Source organism: Piliocolobus tephrosceles, chromosome 9 (genome assembly GCF_002776525.5).
Source record: "Piliocolobus tephrosceles isolate RC106 chromosome 9, ASM277652v3, whole genome shotgun sequence".
NCBI lineage: Eukaryota > Metazoa > Chordata > Mammalia > Primates > Cercopithecidae > Piliocolobus > Piliocolobus tephrosceles.
Window position 1 is genome coordinate 35,849,386 of NC_045442.1, and position 21,421 is coordinate 35,870,806.

Here is a 21,421-nt window from a genome sequence, read left to right on the forward strand (position 1 = left end):
CCTGAGTTTCACTCCAAAAATTCAAAGGCAAAAACTTTCAGCTCTACTGCTGACATGCTGTGTGGAGTAGCAAATCAGTCCTCTCGTTTTTCATCCATCACCTTTACCACGTATAAAGCGGGAACATAAACAGCCCAATCTCCGTCCTGAAATGAGGGGGGAGAAGGGCAATTCCTAGGGGTAGCGGGGGAAATCCCTGACCTCAAGCATTACACCAGGATTCTGCCCTTAGCTAACAGGCCCCTTGGTTCAGCCTTCAAGTGCTTGAAGGTGACACACCTATCACTGCACCCTGAAGAAGGCAGAACCTCCCATCAGATGGAGGGGAAATTTGGACACCCTGGGGAAAAAAAAGAAAAAAATCTCTAATGGGGTAAAAACTCAAGAAGGGTGATATGCAAAAGTGGGGACAACCGTTTGGGTTCTCAGCCTGAGGATGTCTTTGTCCCCTCCCTCCCGCAAAGGAAATGCGGATGTAGAGGTAAGTCTGTCATCCCTTAGCCAAGCTTTAGGGTTCAGAAGCTGACTGCATAGCAACGGCGGACAGCCGCCTTCCCTCCTCTCACACACGCGCACACACGCGTCTCCAACCCTCTAGGAAAGCGGTTTCAGGACTTGTGAAGTCCAGGGAAGGGGAAAGTCCAGCCTGGGGCCCTGAAGCAACCCTGGCACTAATGCCAACAAGTGTCGCGGACAGCTTAGGGGCTCAGGTGGGGCGAGGGGAAGATTGACACGCAAGGGGGAGATGAGCCCTCACTAAGCCCCTACCTCCTCCCTCCAGACCTGACCCGGGGAATCACCCCATCCCACCCCCAACTCCCGCCTCCCCCTTCTGCCCAACCAGCCCCTAGGGCATTTGGTCCTGCGGCAATCGGGCACTGCCTGCGAGTCGGGCGCTCACCCCTACCTCAGTGGCCATGATCAGGGGGCGCTCGGAGGCTGTCGCGAGGCCGGGCGAGGGGGGCTGTCCGCGGTGCTGACCCCGGGAGCAGATGGGCGGTGGCGGCTGCGAGCTGGGGCCCGGGGCGCTGTCCGCAGTGCTGATGCGGGCGCCGCGGGCCCGGGCACAGGTGGGCCGGGGGCGGGCGGGCGGCGGGGTCCAGGCAAGGGGCGCGGCGCTCTCCGCGGTGCTGAGGCAGGCGCCGGGCCCGGGAGGCGAGGCCGCGCCCGAGGCTCCTCACGGCCCGATCGCCCGCTGCCGCGGCTCCTGCAGGCAACGGCCGGGTTTAGCTTTGGCGGCGGCGGCGGCGGCAGGGGTGGGGGCGGCGGGGGGAGGAGGGGCCAGGAGCCGCCGCGGGCCAGGAGGGGGAGGCCGCGGCCCCCAGACTCCGGCGCCGCCGGAGAGGAGCCCCGCCCGGGCCACAGGCTCGACTCCCGCCCCGCGCGAGGCCCCGCCTCTCCTTCCTGCCCTCCCCCTCGTGAGAGCCCCGGAGCTCTGCGCTCGCTGCCGCGGCCCCCGGGACATCCAGCCTGAAGGAGAGTGGGGCAGGGATTTTTCTGGGGCAAGACGCTTCAGCCTGCGAAGGCTGACTGCTCCCGAGCCTGTCGCAGGCCCCCAGGTGCGACCTCTCTACCTTTCCAGCCACCCCCAGTGCCCCGGCTCTACCCCTCCCCCGCCCCGCCCCCGGCTTCCTCTTCAGAATAATTTCTCTTCTTTCTCTCCCTTTTCCTCGCTGTGTGCTCCCCCCATATACACACAGCCAGGCTTGCACGGACGGCCCCTCCTTTCCCCTCTCCTTTGCACTTCCTGGAACCCCACTAGCTAGACAAAGATCCTGCTGACCGCAGAGAAACATTTCCTTTCTTTAAATACGTGCCCACATTTCGTTCACAGCCATAGCCTGGAGTCACTTCTTTCAGGGAGCTCCAGAATTGAAGCCAGTCTCTCCTTGCTGATCTTCCTGGACCTGGGCCCCACCCTTTTACTCTTCCCTCTCTCCTCTGCAACCCGAGTTTACACACACGCACCACCACTACCACCACCACTCAAAACCACAAGCAGATGGTGCCAAACCGGTATGCTCACTCTCCAAGGATAGCAGGTCTGGCTCTGGTGCCACCTTCACATTTTTGACATCATAAATTCCAACTAAATGAGCTATTTGTTTAATAAAAAGGAGACCAGGCGCAGTGGTTCACACCTGTAATCCCAACACTTTGGGAGGCTGAGGTGGGAGGATTGCTTGAGCCCAGGAGTTCGAGACAAGCCTGGGCAAGACCCTGTCTGCACAAAACATGAAAACATTAGCCAGACATTGTGATGTGTGCCTGTGGTCCCAGCTACTCAGAAGGCTGAGGCAGGAGAATCACTTGAATCCAAGAGTTCAAGGCTGCAGCTAGCCATGATTGTGCCACTACACTCCAACCTGGGCAATAAAACAAGAGCCTGTCTCTTAAAAAATTAAAAATAAGGCTAGGTGCAGTGGCTCATGCCTGTAATCCCAGCACTTTCGGATGCCAAGGTGAGTGGATCACCTGAGGTCAGTAGTTCAAGACCAGCCTGGCCAACATGGTGAAACCCCATCTCTACCAAAAATACAAAAAAATTAGCCGGGCATGGTGGCGCATGCCCGTAGTCCCAGGTACTCAGGAGGCTGAAGCAGGAGAATTGCTTGAACCCGGGAGGCAGAGGTTACAGTGAGCTGAGATCGCACCATTGTACTCCAGCCTAGGCGGCAAGAGTGAAACTCTGTCTCAAAATAATTAAATAAATAAAATAAACATAAAAAAGGAAACACCAACACAAGTGCCTTTTTACACACCCATAGTACCCCTTGGTCTCTCTGAGGGGTGGTGGGGTGTGCCCCTCTGCAGCTCACTGCTGCCTGACAGTCTGAAGCCCACACACAGGGAGAACCTGGCAGCCAGGAGACCGGGATTTCTGGCCCAGGCTTTTCCAGCTGTATAACCTTGAGCAACTGTCTTGTTTTCCGAGCTTATGGTTCTCTTTCTGTAAGATATGAGTGTTGGACTTCACTAGACTGTTTCTAGGGCCTTTTGTTTTTTCTCCAACCTTTTATTTTGAAATTTTGAAACAGACAGAAAAGTTGAAAGAATAGTACAATAAACTATGGCATCTACCTAGCTCCAACAATTGCTTTCTGCCACATTTGCTTTATTGATAGATATAAAAACAGAGATATATTTGCCTAGATTATTAGAAGGTGACAGACATCATGAGGTTTTATCTGTAAGTACTTCCATTTACCATGCATCTCCCAAGAAGAAGAGCATTATCCGAACTAGGCACAATACCATTCTCATGCTTTATTTTATTTTATTTTATTTTATTTTATTTTATTTTATTATTTTATTTTATTTTATTTTATTTTATTTTATTTTATTTATTTTATTTTATTGTGATAGGGTCTTGCTCTGTCACCCAGGCTGGAATGCAGTGGCGCTATCTCGGCTCACTACAGCCTCTGCCTCCTGGGTTCAAGTGATTTTCAGCCTCCCGAGTAGCTGGGACTACCTGCACGCACCACCGTGCCCAGCTAATTTTTGTATTTTTAGTAGAGATGGGGCTTCGCCATGTTGGCCAGGCTGGTCTCAAACTCCTGAGCTCAGGTGATCCGCCCAGTTCGGCCTCCCAAAATGCCAGGATTACAGGCGTGAGCCACCACACCCAGCCAATTATCATGCTTTTAAAATTCCCACATCATCTAATATTCTAGAACAATTTGTCACCTCTAAAACACATTAATAGCAATGACCCCTCAAAAATTCCCCCAGAACTTTTCATTTTTAATAGCTAACATTTAGTGAGCACTTACCATGTGCCAGTCCATATGCTACACACTTTACATGTATGATCTTATGTAATCCTCACAATTACTCTGAGTTGTGTTCTTGTGATCTTTTTATTATTCCCACTTTATAAATGAGGGAGCTGAGTAAGTTGCCCAAAGTCACAGGGCTTGTGGGGAATGGAGACAGGTTTCAGACATGGGCAGTCAAGCTCCAGAGCCTGTGTGGTTGATCCTCTTAACTGTGCTGCCTCCCTAGACCATAGACTAGCAGAGCAGTGATCACATCTCCAGCTGTCTAATTTGCAGATGAAAACAGAGTCCCAGAGGATAAGTGACATGCTAAAGAAGTTAAAGACAGGTGTCTCATTCTACCTTATAGTTTGGCATAGGATTTGGCATAAAGGACCAAACAGAATATCTATGAATCCTGCAGTGGTCACTGGTAATAAATGAGCACATAATCTGATTATCTCCATGTAAATTTCACGGTTCCTCCCACTTGATTTTGATCACATCAATTCCACAGCCTTCTGGAAGCCACTCTCTCAACCTGATGACTAGATATCCGGTTGAGGCCATTCAACAAATCTATTCATTCAACATCTATTTGTTGAATGCCTACTGTGTATCAGGCACTCTTCTAGGAACTTGGGATATAGTCATGACTAAAAATACAAAGCCTCTGTCCTTACTGAACTTATATAGTAATGGGGGTAACAATCCATGACATAAGCAAATATGTGTAAAATATGGCAAGTTGTGATCACTGCTAGGAAGAAGACATGGTAAGGAGATAGTGATAGAGACGGCTTATTTTAGAAAGGAATAGTCAGGAAATACTTTTTTTGATAAGGTGAAATTTGGGTAGAGCCCTGAAGGAAGAGAGAGACCTAGACATATAGATACCCGGAGGAAGAGTGACAAGGCAAAGAGGACAGAAGGGCCCTGACGCAGGACTGGGCTTGGTATGTTCAAAGAACAGCAGGAGGCCAGGCGCGGTGGCTCACACCTGTAATCCCAGCACTTTGGGAGTCCAAGGTAGGTGGATCACTTGAGGACAGAAGTTCAAGACTCGACTGGCCAACATGGCAAAAGCCCATCTCTACTAAAAATACAAAAATTAGCCAGGTGTGGTGGTGGTTGCATGTAATCCTAGCTACTTGGGAGGCTGAGGCTGGAAAATCACTTGAACGTGGTAGGCGGAGGTTGCAGTGAGCTGAGATTGCACCACTGCGCTCCATCCTGGGTGACAGTGTGAGACTCAGTTCCAAAAAATAATAATAATAATAACAAAAAATACCTGGGAGACCAGTGTAGCTAGACTTGAGGTGAGCAAGGGGAAGAGAGTTGGGAGTTGAGTTCAGAGAGGTAGCAGGAATCAGGTCTTCCAGGGTCTTGTAGGCCCCAATAAAGACTTTAGATTCTACTCATAAAGTGAGATGGCAAGCCTAAGAAGGTTTAGTGTAGGGGCGTGACATCATCTAATTGCAGTTTTTAAAAGATTCCACTGGATGTCAGAGGGGAGGCAAGACTAGAAGCTGCAAAACCAATTAGGAGGTTGTTAGAGCAGCTCAGGCTTAGAAGATGTGGTGGTGGCTTAGAATTTGGTAGTAGCAGGAGAAGCGGGAAGAAGTGGCCAGATTCTAGAAATAATTTGAAAGTAATGCTGAGAGGATCTTGTGATGGATTGATGTGTGGTATAAAGAAGACAGGCTGGGCATGGTGGCTCATGCCTGTAATCTCAGCACTTTGGGAGGCCAAGGCGGGTGGATCACTTGAGATCAGGTGTTCAAGACCAGCCTGATCAACGTGGCAAAACCCTGACTCCACTAAAAATACAAAAATTAGCCAGGCATGGGGGCACACACCTGTAGTCCCAGCTACTCAGGAGGCTAAGGGAGGAGAATCACTTGAACCCAGGAGGCAGAGGCTGCAGTAAGCTGAGATTGCGCCACTGCACTCCAGCCTGGACAGAGAAAGACTTTGTCTCAAAATAAATAAATACATAAATACATAAGAGATAGTCAAAGATGATTCTAAGTCTTGAGATCTAAGCCATCACAAGAAAGGAGTGGTTGTCTACTGAAAGGGGAAGACTAGGGACTGAGTAGGCCTGAAGGGTTGGGGTACACAGCATTTTGGTTGTGTTTTGTTGACTTAGGTTTGAAGTTTGATGTACATGTTATAAGTAAGTTATAAGGGAGGAGGAGGAGTTGGAGATATAACTTCAGGACCCTTCAGTATGTGGATAGCATTTAAAACCATGGGACTAGAGACATCAAGGGAGTAGGCATAACTAGAAAAGCTGTCCAAGAACTGATTCAGGACACTTGGTCACTGACAGGCTGGAAGACAAAAGACTGAGAAGAGGGGCCAGTGACGTAGGAGGAGACCCAAGAGAGAGTGGTGTCCTGAAGCCAAGCAAAGAAGGCTGGAAAGAGAGCCTTGCCTGCCATATTGAACACTGCGTGCAGGTGGAATAAGATGAGAACTGAGAAATGACCACTGGACTTGGCAGCAAGAAGGTTCACCAGTGACCTTGACAAGAGTCGTTTTAGTGGTGCAGGGATAAGATCCTGATTAAAGTGGGTTTGAGAGTTAGCATGGAGGAAAGGAAGGAGAGGCACTGAGAGTGTAAACAACTCTTTCTGCTGCAAAGGGAAGCAAAGACTAGCATGGGGGTCCAAGGGAGACATGAAAGCAAGAGAGATTCCTTTCAAGAGGGAAAACATTAGGGCATGTTTGTCTGCTGACAGGAATCGTCTAGTAGAGAGGGAAACACTGATAGTTCAGAAAAGAGAGGGTTAATTGCAGGAGCAAGCCCTTAACAGGCCAGCAGGGAATGGAACACAAGGCAAACAGAGAGGGGATGGCTTGGGAGAGGAGCACAGACAATTTTCCACAGAGGTGAAAGAAGCACGGTAAACGGCCACAGATGGGAGCTAGTTAGGAGGTTTTGTCACGTAAAGAAAAACCTGAGCTCCACTCCTGCTCCCCTTCTACTAGCCAACAGCTTTTCACACATCATTCAACCATTACCTCTAGAAAGCTTGGTCCATCATTCAACCAGTACCTATAGAAAGCTTGCTCCATGCCAAGCATGGAGCTGGCACTTCCCCGTGTAGCCCAGAGAGAGTTCTCCCCATTGACGTCACAGGACTAGAGTCTACAGAGGGCTTTGAGATCACTCATGCAAGGACAAATGATCCCGTTTAATATCCAGCTGCTCTGATGGGAAAGAGGCTTTCACAGCCTCACCCTATTTCCCCTACATTGCCTCCAGCGTTGTAACAATCTGGACAGACCTGAAGTCTTAGTGGCCTCAAAGTGGAAGCCACAGAGACAGACCCACATTCAGAGTGGGGTGCGTTCCACGTTGCGCTGACTCAAGGCTGTGATGGGATGCTAGAGGATGGGATGTTCCCAGATGCAGTCATCTGGACTTTAACCCCTATATTTGAGGCAGAGAGCTCTTTGAGATTTAATCTGACTAATCATTATTATCCAGCTGCCTTGGGACAACCCAGTCCTATGCAAGAGCCTAAGTCTTTGATTTTTTTTGTCATAAATTAATGAGTTCACCCACAAAATAACATCAAAGAAGATCCACTAACTAATTCAGTGTTATCATCCTCCGATCTGCGGCTGCATTGGAAAGCCTCCCAATAAAGGACCACAGCCGGAAAAAGAAACCAACAGAAAGATTTGGAAATCATAATATCTGGAAAGAGATGAGAGAAAAACAAACTCTTGCAGGCTGCAGAGAAGCCAGAGAATGAGCTAGCAAACCTCAGGAAGATGAAGAAAAAGCAGGGGAGACAAGGAAATTCTCAGCACTTGGGTCTGGATGGAAAATAATCGCATGAATGCTTGAGGGGGAACTTGTGGTCTGGAAAGTCTTAAACGGTGTCATCTCACAGCACACTGTGGAGACTACAAGGAAGTGTGTGGTAGGAAATGGCGTCCCTGGAGTCAGATGACACAGGTTTCAACCTCTGGCTCTGCTATTTACTATGTAATCATTAGCAAGTCTCAATCTCTCTGAGCCTCAGATTTCTGATCTGTAAAATGGTGGCAAGAATTCCCCCTCCCCAGATAGAATTCATCCAAATATTAGAGGCTTTCTCTAGATGTTACCTGACTCTTCCACATCTTGTCTTTCAAGAAGGAAACAGGAAAAGATTTATGGTGATGCCTTGAGAGAAATCTTCCCACACTGACATTTCTTGCAGGCCCAGTGGGATTTCCTAAAGCATAGAAGAGATATCGGCAAATATACTTCATTTCACTCGGCAAGCAGTTATTAAACATCCACTGTATGCCTCAGAGAGACGACCATGGGATGTTTCCAACCCCCCAAGGACACCAACATGCAATCGAGAGATGGCCAGGGTCTGTGATAAGTGCTAAGGTGGAGACAGATTCTCCAGAGTTGGGGGCCCAGAAAGGTTTTACAAACTACATGGCATTTGATCATGGCCTCCAAGGATTAGTGTCAGATCCACAGACACCAGACGAAAAACAGTGTGCAAAGGCAAGGGTGCATGAAAGGTGCCTGGAAACACAGAACCTCTGGAACCTCGAATTCAAGAAAGCAGCTGCCAGGCAGAAATGGCAACAACTACAGAGGCCCAAGAAACATGAATGGAGTGGACATGCCCTAAAAATAGAACAAGAGCAAGAGTAGGCCGACTATGACACATGTCTGGAAGTGGAGTCACTAGGAGGTGACTAAGCTAAAGGGGAGTTGCCTCCCTCCCTCCCTTTCCTAACTTCATTCACAGTATCTCTCTCTCTCTCTCTCTCTCTCTCTCTCTCTGTCTGTCTCTCTCTTCCCCATCCCCAGGAAGTGGAGTGGGAGGCAAGGTTCTATAAGTAGATTCTATAAGCAGATTCACAGCTGCACAGGAGAGACTGCAGATACTGAGATGACATTGGGGAATTATTGGCCAAAATGTTTACCTGTTGTTTCAATAGCCACTGTGCTGGAGGCCAGACAGAATGCCCATGGGACCTTTGTTCTAACAGTGGCTCCAGAGGCCCTCTGAAGTAGCACTCAGGAATGACTGACTGCACGGTCTCACTTCTACACCAAGCAAACTGGCAGCAAACTCACCAATCATTTCACACCATAGCCAACTGGGGGAAGACTGCAAGGCTTCTGGCTAAATTAAGGAAATTATTTCAGGAAGTAAATAGACATGAGCACAAAGGGTAACAGGTGCTTATAAAGCATCATTAATTACGAGAGCCAAAAGGGATCATAGAGTTCAAACCAATTTTAGCTGCAGAACCCTTTGTTCAAAGTCTCACATGAAAGTCAGATACATAAAACAAACAGAAGAAAGTGGATTTGGATGAAATGAGGCAGAACTTGCTCTACCACTCTCCACTCCCTGCAGAAGTCCCAAAGGTATCTCCCATAATCATGGACACCCTCAAGTGCTCAGCAGAATTTTTTTTAATCATCAAAGTAACACATGCCTATGAGTTTAAAACCCCAAACATACAGCAAGGCTTATTTTAAAAAGGCAAGAGTCCCCCACCAACTCTGTCCTGAACCTTCCCAGTCTGTCTTCTTTCCTCTAGAAGAAATGACTTTTCACTGTTTTCGTGGTTTCTGTTTTAAATTCTTCTGATAATGATCTTTACTTTCTAAATGGTATACCTGTACTTTTTTTTTCAAGACAGAGTCTCGCTCTGTCACCCAGGCTGAAGTGCAGTGGTATGATCTCGGCTCACTGCAACCTCCACATCCTGGGTTCAAGTGATTTCCCTGCCTCAGCCTCCCTAGTCACTGGGATTACAAGTGTGTGCCACCATGCCTGGCTAATTTTTGTATTTTTAGTAGAGACAGTTTCACCGTGTTGGCCAGGCTGGTCTTGAACTCCTGACCTGAAGTGATCCTCCTGCCTCAGCATCCCAAGGTGCTGTGATTACAGGCGTGAGCCACCATGCCTGACCTATACCTGTGCTTCTATCTCTTGATTTATTCACTTTAGAAACTTTGTCCTGTTTTCTTCAGCGACAGAAAAGAACTTGGGTCACACCGATGCCCTCCCCTCCCAATATAGTTATGTCACTATTTAAACTTCATTTTTATCAAAGTAATACATGCAATTAGTTTAAAATTCCAACCAGGGACAAAGTCTTATGCAGGCAGTAAAACACAGACGTTGTGTCCTATCTCTTCCTTCCCTTCTGTCCTTCCCATCCTCCTTCCCACTCAGGTAGGTTGGCTTGTGGAAAAGAGAACTCTCTGTTTAGTCCCCCTTCCAGTCCTTTTCTGTAGCACTCATCACCTTTTCTAGCAAACTGTATAATTTCCTTATTATGTCTTCTGTTTGTCTTGCCTGCTAAATTGCAAGCTTAGGTAAGGATCTTTGCTATGTTCACTGATGTATCCCAAATGCCTAGAATAATGCCTGGTTCAATAAATACTTGTTGAATTAATTAAAGCAGAGTTCTCTGGAAAGGGAGCTTCTTTGAGATACTGTTAGAATCTATCATTTTGTATCTGATTTGTTCTATGGGAGGGTGTATAAATGAAAATTTCATTTTGCAGATGATACTAAATTATAGACAATAGGGGTGGTGCCATAATAGATAAAGACTTCAGACCCACTTATTGGCTTTCCATGTTTGGACAAATTGGTCCAATTACCTTGGAAAGAAAGTAGCTATTTGCTTAGCTTGGTAGAGACTGGGAAGGACACAAATGATGAGGAAGTGGCCTTTGCCAATCTCACTCTCCCAAGGTCAGTTTCTGCTTTGGAAAGGAGAACCAGAGGTCCCAGGGGTAACTGGCCACCAGGGGCCCCAGAGCCAGAAGCCCTTAGCCACAGGCTAAGATTGAGCATCTCCTATGTTCCAGGTACTGTTCCGTTCTGGGCAATGGCAGGAAGGAGAACACCTTTCTCACCACACCGATGCCCAGCACTATCGGTCCCATGTTGCAGACGCATCTTGAAGTCCATCAGGGCCAGGAAGCCTTTCTTGAACCATTCCACTCCCAAATACAGGGCTTTCTAGACACCTCCCGCATGGTTTCTATCTTACCATGCTTTGCCTGGTAAACTCCTTAGAGGTTTTGGAATTCCTGACCATTGCCCAGGTCACAGGGCAAGTTCCGGCAATTGGAACACTTCCATAGTCTTCCGAGTTCTAGCAGCCATTTCACCATTTCCTGCCTCCACGTCATCTATTCCTCCTGCTAGGCCCCTGATATGCCCCAGGACCTAAAGCTTCCTTGGCCAAAAAGCGCTGGGGCCAGGTGCGGGGGCTCACGCCTATAATCCCAGCACTTTGGGAAGCCAAGGTGGACAGATTGCTTGAGGCTAGGGGTGAAACCAGCCATGTTGGCCAACATGGTGAAACACCATCTCCACAAAAAAATACAAAAATTATCCAGGTGTAGTGGTATGCACGTGTAGTCTCAGCTACTCAGGAGGCTGAGGCGAGAGAATCGCTTGAACCCAGGAGGTGGAGGTTGCAGTGAGCCGAGATCATGCCACCACACTCAAGCCTGGGAGACACAGCGAGACTCCACCTCAAAAAAAAAAAAAAAAAGTGCCATCCCTCCTCACCAAGGCCACAATACCCAGGACTCCTCTCTCTCCTGGGTCCAGTGCATCTGGCCCCCACACACCACCCCTCCTAGCCCTTCTTACCACTTCTCTTCCACACACACTCCATGCCAGCCACAGCCAGAGTAGACTTTGGTTTTCCACTCTCTCAAATGTGCTGTGTTGTCTCTCACTTCTGAGATTTCACATGTGCTCTACCTGGAATATTCCTTGCTCTTCACCTGCCTCTTCACCTGGCTAAACCTCTTCTAGTCTCGATTTACAATTTCCTTCCCTGGGATGAAGCCTTTCCTGTCACTCTGGCCTTGGTTATGTGCACCCCTATTACGAGCACCCTATACTTTCCCTATAATAAGTCATTCTTTCTACAATTTATTTGTTTGTCTTCCCTATTACATCATAAACTCCTAAAGGCAGGAACTTTGTCTCCTCAACTGCATTCCTAGTGCCTAGAATAGAACCTGGAACATAGTAAATGCTCAGTTAATATTTATACAGGCAGGTGAGTTGACTTACAGGAAAGGGAACATCTCCATTCAGTTCCCCAAGGTTGAGATAGGGAGAGGCATGGTTCCAATCGTAAAGAACTTTATGGTCTTGTGTGGGAAATCTGGCTCAGACACCATGACACAGTGAGCATCTGACAGGTGCCCCAGGAACCTGTAGAGACAGCAAGAGTTATAGGAAAGCTGAGGGGGGAGAGATCCCAGCAGTCTAGTAACAGAAGTCTTCCCCTCACCCATAGGACTAGAGGTGGGTATTGAAAGATGAGGTGTTTTCTGCTTAGGGGAGGAAGATGCCAGACAGTATGGGGGTGGAGAGTGGGCAGCTGGAAGTTAAGAAAGGGGAAGGTATGTCTGGAAACAGCAGCCCATGCTGGCAGATTTGAACTGCTCTATCAAGAACCAAAGCTGGAGCCAGATCATGAAGGGCCATGAAAGCCACGACTGGGCCATATAAGCAATGGGAGCAGGTGAGGGCATCAGGAAAGCAATGTATTGGAACCACCCATCTGGGAGCAGTCTCGGGGATGGATGAGAAGGGGAAGCACCAGGTGGTGAGGTATGGGGCATGGCCTAGGAGTGAGGACAAAGGGACAGATGTGAGAAACATTTTCAATGGGGTCACCCAGGGCTGCTGCTTCTGACTGAGAATATGAGATGGAGAAGGGAGGGGTGGAAGAAAGAATGTAGGATGACCCATCCATCTCCATGGTTGAAAGATGCTGTGGTCAGAAACCATAAAGGCAGACCAGGTGAGAAGTACACATGGCAGATGTAAGGGGAGAGGAGAAGCCTTCGTGGTTTTTCAGGACTGAAGGGATCGTGTAAGACTGTGGGAAAAACTTGGGAGACCTCTCTAGAATTGATGCAGTGAGTGATATCATTTGTATATTTGTCCCCACCCAAATCTCATGTTGAACTGTAATCTCCAGTATTGGAGGTGGGGCCTGGTGGGAGGTGACTGGACCGTGGGGGTGGATTTCCACGAATGGTTTGGCATCATCCTTTTGGTGCTGTCCTCACAATAGTGAGTGAGTTCTCGCAAGATCTTTCTGTCTAAAAGTGTATGGCCCCCATGTGACATTCCTGTTCCCCTTTTGCCTTCCACCATGGTTGAAAGCTCCCTGAGCCTTCACCAGAAGCCGAGCAGATGCTAGCACCACGCTTCCTGTAAAGCCTGAAGAACTATGAGCCAATTAAACCTCTTTTCTTTATGAATTACCCAGTCTCAGGTATTTTTTAAGACAGGGTCTCACTCTGTCACCCAGGCTACAGTACAGTGGTGCTATCGTGGTTCATTGCAGCCTCAACTTCCCAAGATCAAATGATTCTCCCACCTCAGTCTCCTGAATAGCTGGGACCACAGTTACAAGCCACCACGCTTGCCTAATTTTTGTATTTTTGGTAGAGATAGGGTTTCACCATATTGCCCAGGCTGGTCTTGAACTACTGGACTCAGGCAATCTGCCCTCCTTGGCCTCCCAAAGTACTGAGACTACAGGCACAAGCCACTGCGCCAGGCTGTGTCTCAGGTATTTTATTATAGCAATGCAAGAATGGCCTAATACAATAAGAATGTGTCATTTGACCTCAGGAGAGCGTTAAAAAGAGCTACGAGAAAGAGACTGGCTGTCTAGCCTTGGGCGAGATGGTGTAATTGAAATTGAAGATACCTCAGTTCAAATCCCAGCTGTGTGTCACTTACTAAGTCCATCACTGTGGATGAGTTAATTACCATCTCTGAGCTTAGGCTCCACATCTGTGAAGTGGAAATTGTAATACCAAAGTCACAGGAGTTTTGTAGGGAGTAAAATGACCTCTGGAAAGAACCATGTTCAGCTCCTGGTCTGTAGCAGGTGTTCAGCAAAAGTAACTCATGGAGAGAAGGAGTCAGTGTAAGGAGAAAAAGATGACAGCAGCTGAAGACCCCAGACCCTGGAGCATCACAGAAGCCCAAGAGGGAAAAGCCCTCCAGAAGGTGGATGAACAGTGTCAGGTATTATAGGAAGTTCAGGATGAACTGGATTGGCAGGAATTACATTACTGAGTCTTTAGAGAGCGTGATTTGGAGTACAAAAAGAGTCAGAAATTGCTACAAAGGCCAAAGTCAGGATTTTGGGGCTGCAAACAGATTATCCTATGAACATCATTTGAGAATAAAGACATCTGATTAACATAACAAGCAGTCTATAGGGTGGCAGCTCCAGAATTAGCTCCCTGGCCCCCCAGTGTCCCTAAGAATCCAGGCCTTTTTCATCCTTTCTCTACATCCCAAGCACACTGGCTTCTCATCCGCAGACTTACTGCCCGGACTTGCAAGGTGGCTGCTGCAGTTCCAAACATCATGTTCTCATGTATAAACATCCATAGCAGGCAGAAGGAGGGAGAACCTACTTCCTTTTTTCAAGGAGATAAATCTTTCTCAGAAGCCTCCCAGTAAACATGCCCCTGTATCATATTGACCAGAACTTGGTCCCATGGCCACGTCTAGTTGCAAGGGCAGCCAGGAAGCTATCCAGCATTTTCAGAGTCTATAGGAAGAGGAAATACTATTTCCAGAAAATAGCCAGAGTATGGGTATGTGACCAACACTACGTACCACACTACTCATTCATGAAATCTGGAAATCATAAATATGGGGACACTGGAGATGATGGGGAGGAAGGGGAGAAGTAGGCTCCTACATTAGAGAGAAAAGAGCCCAGGCTTGAGAGAGAAGGAAGGCTGCATCCTTTTCTGCCATAGTCAAGAAGGGTAGAGGGTGGGCCTGGAAACAGACTCTGAAGAGGAGAGAGTAATCTTAACCTTGGCGAAGACAAAAATGGCTGCTTTGAAGAATACACTGGAACACTGAGGGGGATCACAATGAGATACCACCCTCTAACTCAACAAAACTTAAAAAGATACCAAGCATGGGCTGGGAAGGCTGTGGATCAACAGGAATACTTCTATACTGCCAAAGGGAGTATCAGCAGGTACAGCCGCTTTGGAAAACAATTTAGCCTTACTCCATAACCCAGCAATTCCACTCCTAGATCAACACCATTGCATCTGTGGGTCCAGTTACGAACCGGAATGTTCTCAGCAGCACTGTGAAAGAAAAAACCTGAAAACAGCTCCAAACATCCTTAGATCAGAGAATGAATAATTAAATCATGATCTACTCCCATAATAGAATAACTATATAACAGTAACCGACCAGGCGCAGTGGCTCATGCCTGTAATCCCAGCACTTTGGGAAGCCGAGGTGGGCAAATCACTTGAGGTCAGGAGTTCGAGACAAGCCTGACCAACATGGTAAAACCCCATCTTTACTAAAAATACAAATATTAGCCGGGCATGGTGGCGGGCACCTGTAATCCCAGCTACTCGGGAGGCTGAAGCAGGAGAATTGCTTGAACCAGGGAGGTTCAAGTGAGCCAAGATCGAGCCATTGCACTCCAACATGGGGGACAAGAGCAAAAAAACCAGTTATAACACGGATCTCAAAAAAACCAGGTTGAACAAAAAAGGCAAATGAAAGATACATACAGTGTGGTTGCATTTATATTTACATAAAGTTCCAAAGCATGCAGAAACTAAAACAATATGTTACATGGGTATGTAAACATAAGTGCAAAACTATAAAGAAAAGAAATAAAAAGATAAACACGAAATTGAAGAAAGCGATTAGCTGTAGGCAAACTTGGGGAGATGCAGACGCATAAGTCCAAATAGGAAGGAAACGCTCTCCTTAAACCGAGCGGTGGGTACGCAGGTGTTCGCTGTGTTCTCATTCTTTATACTTCACACAGATGCCAGAAAAATTATTTTGTACCCACTGAATAACTAATTAAAACAATCTGAAGATTAAAAAGGAGAGAGAATACAAGTGAGATGAAGGCACACCTGCAAGCCCACCGTGGGGGCAGAAGCCCTGTCCGTTGTGTCACCATCTGGGACCAGCAGAGCTCAAACAACATGGAGTTGAGACAACTGGACGCGTTATGGCTGAAGTCTGGCCAGTTCTGTCTGGGTGTCACTTAGAATGGGAGAACCTCACATTTGGGAGGGGAAGGACAGTGGACAAGAGTGGGTTGGAGAGAGAGATCCGAGACATTAGAATGTTTTTCCTTAAGGAACTAGGGGTGAAAAAAAGAAAAGAATTGCTCCCTGCATGCAGGGCTTGCCCTGGGCCTGGAACAGCCTTGCTTCCCATTGAAGCCTCCTGACACGTTTAGGAAGGGGGAATTACCATCTCCATTTCTTTTTAAGAGATAGGGTCTCACTCTGTCACCCAGGCTGGAGTGCACATCATAGCTCACTACACTCTGGAACTCCCAGGCTCAAGTGATCCTCCCACTTCAGCCTCCTGAGTTCCTTGGACTACAGGCGCACATCACTGTGCCCAGCTAATTTTTTTTTTTTTTTTTTTTTTTTTTTTTCCATAGGGACAGGTTCTTGCTATGTTGCTCAGGCTAGTTTTAAACTCCTGGCTTCAAGTGATCCTCCTGCCCCAGCCTCCCAAATTGCTGAGATTATAGGCATGAGCCACTGTGCCTGATCTTCCTTCTCCATTTTACCAAAGAGAAGACCTAAGTTAGTGACTTGCTCATGCCACACAGCAAGTGAGTGGGAGAGGCAGGTATTTGCAATCATACGTAACCTCCTCCCAGTCTGGGCTGCCAGCCCTCCAGCCTCAGCTCATGCCCACTGCCCTTCCATCCATCCTTCCACTCAGCCAAGCCTCTCCTGCCCAGGGTTTTGTATACCCTGTCACCTCTTTCAGAAAGCGACCTCCCACATCTTTCTCTAGCAGGGTCCTTCCCATCTTCAGGTCTCAGCTTCAGTGCCGCCTGCTCAGAGGCCCCTCTTGACCACCCCCACTTCAGCGGGACCACTTGTTACTCTCCTTCCCTGGACTCTGCCCCTTGCCCTCCTTGTGCCTCAACTGTCCATATGCATCAGCTGCTTTGCTTGCTTACTGTCTTTCCCATGTACTGGAACATACGTCCCTTGAGGGCAGGGACTGCATGCCTCTATTTACCATGGCATCCCCACCACCCAGCTCTAGGTCTGGCATGTGGCAGGTCTTTGACAAATGTTTGTTAAATAAACGAACAGCTGAACTAGAGTAGTGAAACAAGGCTGAGGTGAGAGACATGTAGACAGACTCAGACCCATGTCCCTGCTCAGAGAGGGGTCTATCCACACCCTCCGTGCCCAGAGAGCAATTGGTAAGCCTCTTCTGCCTTCAGACTAGCGTCTGGGCAGCCCTGGATGCCCAGGAATGGAAGAGGTAAGACCCTCCAGATGGCATTGTTACTGGCAGCTTGGGCAACCCCTGCCCAGTGGGGATGTTCCCTCCCTCCATCTGCTCCTAATGAGATCTTTCCTGACTGCAGCATTGGGCTCTTGGCAACCACTGTTCCAGAGGGTACCCTGCAGTTGGAGGGTGTTCAGAGATGAAATATCCGAAACAATGCAGGAACAAGGGAAATGGAATAATTATAACAGATGAAAAGACCCACATTCTGGGCTTTGCCAAGTTAAACAGAATAGGATAATTGCACGCAAGGCTCCAAGGGGTGTGAAGGCCTTTGAGGGAGGGGAAGTATTGGGGATGACATGAGAGGGTATAATTATGCAAAATGGTATGAGATGGATCCCTGGGAATTTTAGGCCTAGTGGCAGGAACCATTTTCTCCTGGCAAAGCTCTGAGGTTGGGCAGCAGTTTCCTAATGGAAGGAGTGGAGTTCCACCCTGATGGCATTTAAGCCCACGTTAAGCCGAACCTGGAAACTCTACGAGTACACTGGCCTTATTCTAGAAAGCTGGGATCAGGTGTTAGGGGGCAGAGGTGACCTGATGGCAGGGTGGTGCAATGGTCATTTGCACAGGTTTTCTGGTCAGCAAGAGCTGGATTCCAGTCCCAGCTGGCAGCCTTCTAGCTGTGTGTGACCTTGGGCACATGGCTCAACATCCCAAGGCCTCAATTTCTGCATCTATGAAATGGTGACAATATCACCTGTGCTTTAAGGTTATCGGGATGATTACATGTGATAACATACAAGCTCTTGTCACAGTACCCGGTATACAGGAAGAAGGCATTAAGTGTCAGCTACAAAGTCTGCGTGGAGCCAATCATTGGCTTTTGCTAGGATCTCTGGTCCATGACAGGAGGAGGACACCAGCAGATCCCTGGAATCCTAAGGCTTTGATTGGCTCTGAGGTCCAACTTCCTGCACGGGCTGCTTGGGAGGTGCAGGTGATAGCAGGCCCCAACTCAGACATGATAGCTCTTAACAATGTGAGATTTCTGAGAGCTGGAAATCCTCAGCGGGAGAGCCTGGTTAGGTGGATGCCACATCTTCTTTTCCTTTATTTTCTAGGCAGGGGAAACCAACCAAACTCCAGCCTTTTGCGACACTGTGGGCACCAGGCCATCTGGTCTCGGGACCCTACTGGAAAGATGAGTGTTTGTAAGCATCTGTGCCAGAACAGGTTTACAGAAGGACCCAATGTCTAGTTTAAAAGTGCCTGTTAAGAGTATTTCAGAGATGAACAGACTCACTTCCCACAAACTGAGGGAAGATGACAGTTTGGCCGGGTGGGAGGAAGCCAGGCCACCCCAGCCTCAGCAGCAGAAAAGCTCCCGCTGAGTGCTATGGTCGGGACGCAGGTGATTCCTGGCTTCCTCTGAAGCTGACTTGGCTCCCAAATGTCTTAGAATGAAAGCGGGAAAGGGCCATTTCCTTCAGCCAACAATGAAAACAAGAAACTATGTGATAAAAGCAGCATAAACAAAGTGCTATATGGGGCACAAAGGAACAGTGCACAGTCCTTCCTTTTCTGCACAAAGCTTTTCGGGAGGTGTGGGATCTGGGAGGGGTGGGAGCTGGGAGGGGTGGGATCCAGGAGGGGTAGGACCTAGGAAGAGGGGGAGTTGGGAGGGGTGGGACCTAGGAGGGGTGGGAGCTGGGAGGGGTGGGATCCGGGAGGGATGGGATCCGGGAGGGGTGGGACCTGAGAGGGCTGGGATCTGAGAGGTGTGGGAGTTGGAAGGGGTGGTACCTGGGAGGTGTGAGAAGGCTATTTTGACCAGCAGAGTTGGGAGGAGAGCAATCCAGACTACAGAAAAAGCACGGACAGAGGCGTGGAGAGGAGGCAGTCAGCGAGTTCTTGTAAGTGGCCCATTTGGAATTAGAGACCATCCTGATCCTCACCAATCCCCACGCTGTCAGTTGCTCCCTGTGACTTTCTACCTGATTCCAGTATGGGGATGCGGGTCAAGACATGGAGACAGGAACTGAAAGTGGGGTTCCCTGTGGGGTCCCCAGCACACTGACGGTTCAGGCTGGTGGGGTGCAGTGGAGAGAGCACTGGATGGGGAATCAGGAAATCCAGGTTTGAACCCTAGCTCAGTCCTTTACAAGCTGTGTGACCTGTGACAGGTAACAGGCCCTCTCTGGACCTCGGGCTGTCTATCATTGACAGAGCAGGTGGGTCTCACGACCCTCAGGGCTCTCCCAGGCCTGATACCCCGGGATTTGCAAATTCTTCTGTGTTCCAGCTGTTCATGTGTGTCTGGGTTTCTGTCCCTCATTTGAGTCATTTTACACACAAGACAGCAGGAAATCAGGATCCTCAAGAGGTCTGTGAAATAGAAGTCACTGAGTGTCAGAGGATATACCAAACACAACAGGCAGAGACTTCCCTGTGGCTCCAGGGTGGTCAGCTTCATCAGCCCTGACTGCCCAGACAGAAAGAGCAAGGTGGAAGGAGCAGGTCCTGCATGGAGAGCCACAGCCAGAGAGATGCTGGATCCCAGGAGGAGGAGCCTTTGCCCATGCCCAGGGCAGGTTCCAGGGGACCAGCTGGCTCCTGCATTGCTTCAGATAGCCCTGGGGTAGCTGGGTACCACTGATGGCTCAGCACTTGGCAGGCAGAAGACCTGACCCACATCCTGGTGCAGCAGGACCACTCCCATTTGTTGACCCTTACTCTGTGCCAGGCCCCAAGCCAAGGGCCTCATATTCATCATTTCACTTAGTCCCCCCAGCCCTCCTGGGAGGCATGGTACCTCTGCTACACTCATTCTACAGACGGGCAAGGAACTTTCCCAAGAGGACACATCCAAGTAAGAAAGACAGGATTCCGGGCCGGGCGCGGTGGCTCAAGCCTGTAATCCCAGCACTTTGGGAGGCCGAGACGGGCGGATCACGAGGTCAGGAGATCGAGACCATCCTGGCTAACCCGGTGAAACCCCATCTCTACTAAAAAATACAAAAAACTAGCCGGGCGAGGTGGCGGGCGCCTGTAGTCCCAGCTACTTGGGAGGCTGAGGCAGGAGAATGGCGTGAACCTGGGAGGCGGAGCTTGCAGTGAGCTGAGATCTGGCCACTGCACTCCAGCCTGGGCGACAGAGCGAGACTCCGTCTCAAAAAAAAAAAAGAAAGACAGGATTCCAACTCCGGTCTATCTGATACCTGATCTTGTCCTCTTTCCAGGGAGTCTCCACTTCCCTAGTGGGAATCCAGAGACGGGAGGCCAGCCTATTCCAAAATCCCACCACCGCCAGCCTGCAATTCCATTTGCCACTCTCTGAATGAAAGCACTGTTGTCTCCTGAATGTCCCAGAGGGACACAATAAATGAGGAAGGAATCGGACTGTCAGTCACTCCAACAGGCCAGGCAATAAGCAAATGGGACATGGGTCAACAAGGTTTGACAGGGGATGAGGCTGGGACTATTGGGAGGGGAGGGGGTCTGAGAGACACCTGCAGATGCTCCAGGTGGTGTGCCTAAAGAAAGAGGAGCTTGGTGCAGCAGAGTGACCGAGTGACTGCGGTACCTTACTCCCACACTTGGGTGCAGCCCAGTGATCTAGAAATAACAGCTCTCTGGGGCAGAAATGCACAAGACCAGAGAGCCTTTAGAAAAAAAACCTCTCTGGCAGAAGGAGTTTTGGCTGGCTAGGGAAGACTGCAGCTGGGGCCCTGCTCCCAGCATCTAAATCAGGCCACCCAGGCTCCGGGGCCCCCAGCCACTGGACCGCTTTGGGAAGTGGGGAAATTCCTCCGGAATGAGGTGGCACACAGGCTGCCAGCCATCCTCCCCGGATGCTCACTGAGCTTCTGGCAGGGAGGGAGCCCAGAGCCAGCAGAGGGGCTGCATTTTGCCATCAGTGGGATGCCTGCGGGTGGGAGGGGCTGTCAGCAGGAATCCTGCTCCTGGGCTCCTGTGGAAGAGACGGGAGGGATGGAGGAAGCGTCTTTCCAAAGAAGCACAGCGAGCTTAGGGACCCTGGTCATGGCCCAGTCACACCAGCAGGGGGGTGCTGGCCCAACCTATCCTCCAGAGAGCGTATAAAAAATAATAACATATTGCTGGGCACCAATTCTGAGCTAGACGCTGGAGATACCACGGGGCACAAAACAAGCAAAAGGCCCTTCTCTCATTATGTTCTAAAGGGAGTGACAAGCAATACAACACGAATACATAATAAACTAGAAGGCGATAAACACTTAGAAGGGATATAGAGGAGAGAGAAGAGATGGGGAGGGGGGCGGGGTGCTGGCAGGGGCCAGGGGGCAGTTT

At 49.0% G+C, this 21,421-nt stretch overlaps 1 long non-coding RNA gene across 1 annotated transcript; it reads left to right on the forward strand.

Annotated features, from left to right (window-relative positions):
• The first annotated feature begins 1,425 nt into the window (after positions 1–1,425).
• Positions 1,426–20,484, forward strand: LOC111538775. The gene is made up of 3 exons (XR_002730456.1): positions 1,426–1,559; positions 18,930–19,064; positions 20,332–20,484. It is a non-coding gene; the product is annotated as an uncharacterized LOC111538775 (long non-coding RNA).
• Positions 20,485–21,421: the final 937 nt, after the last annotated feature.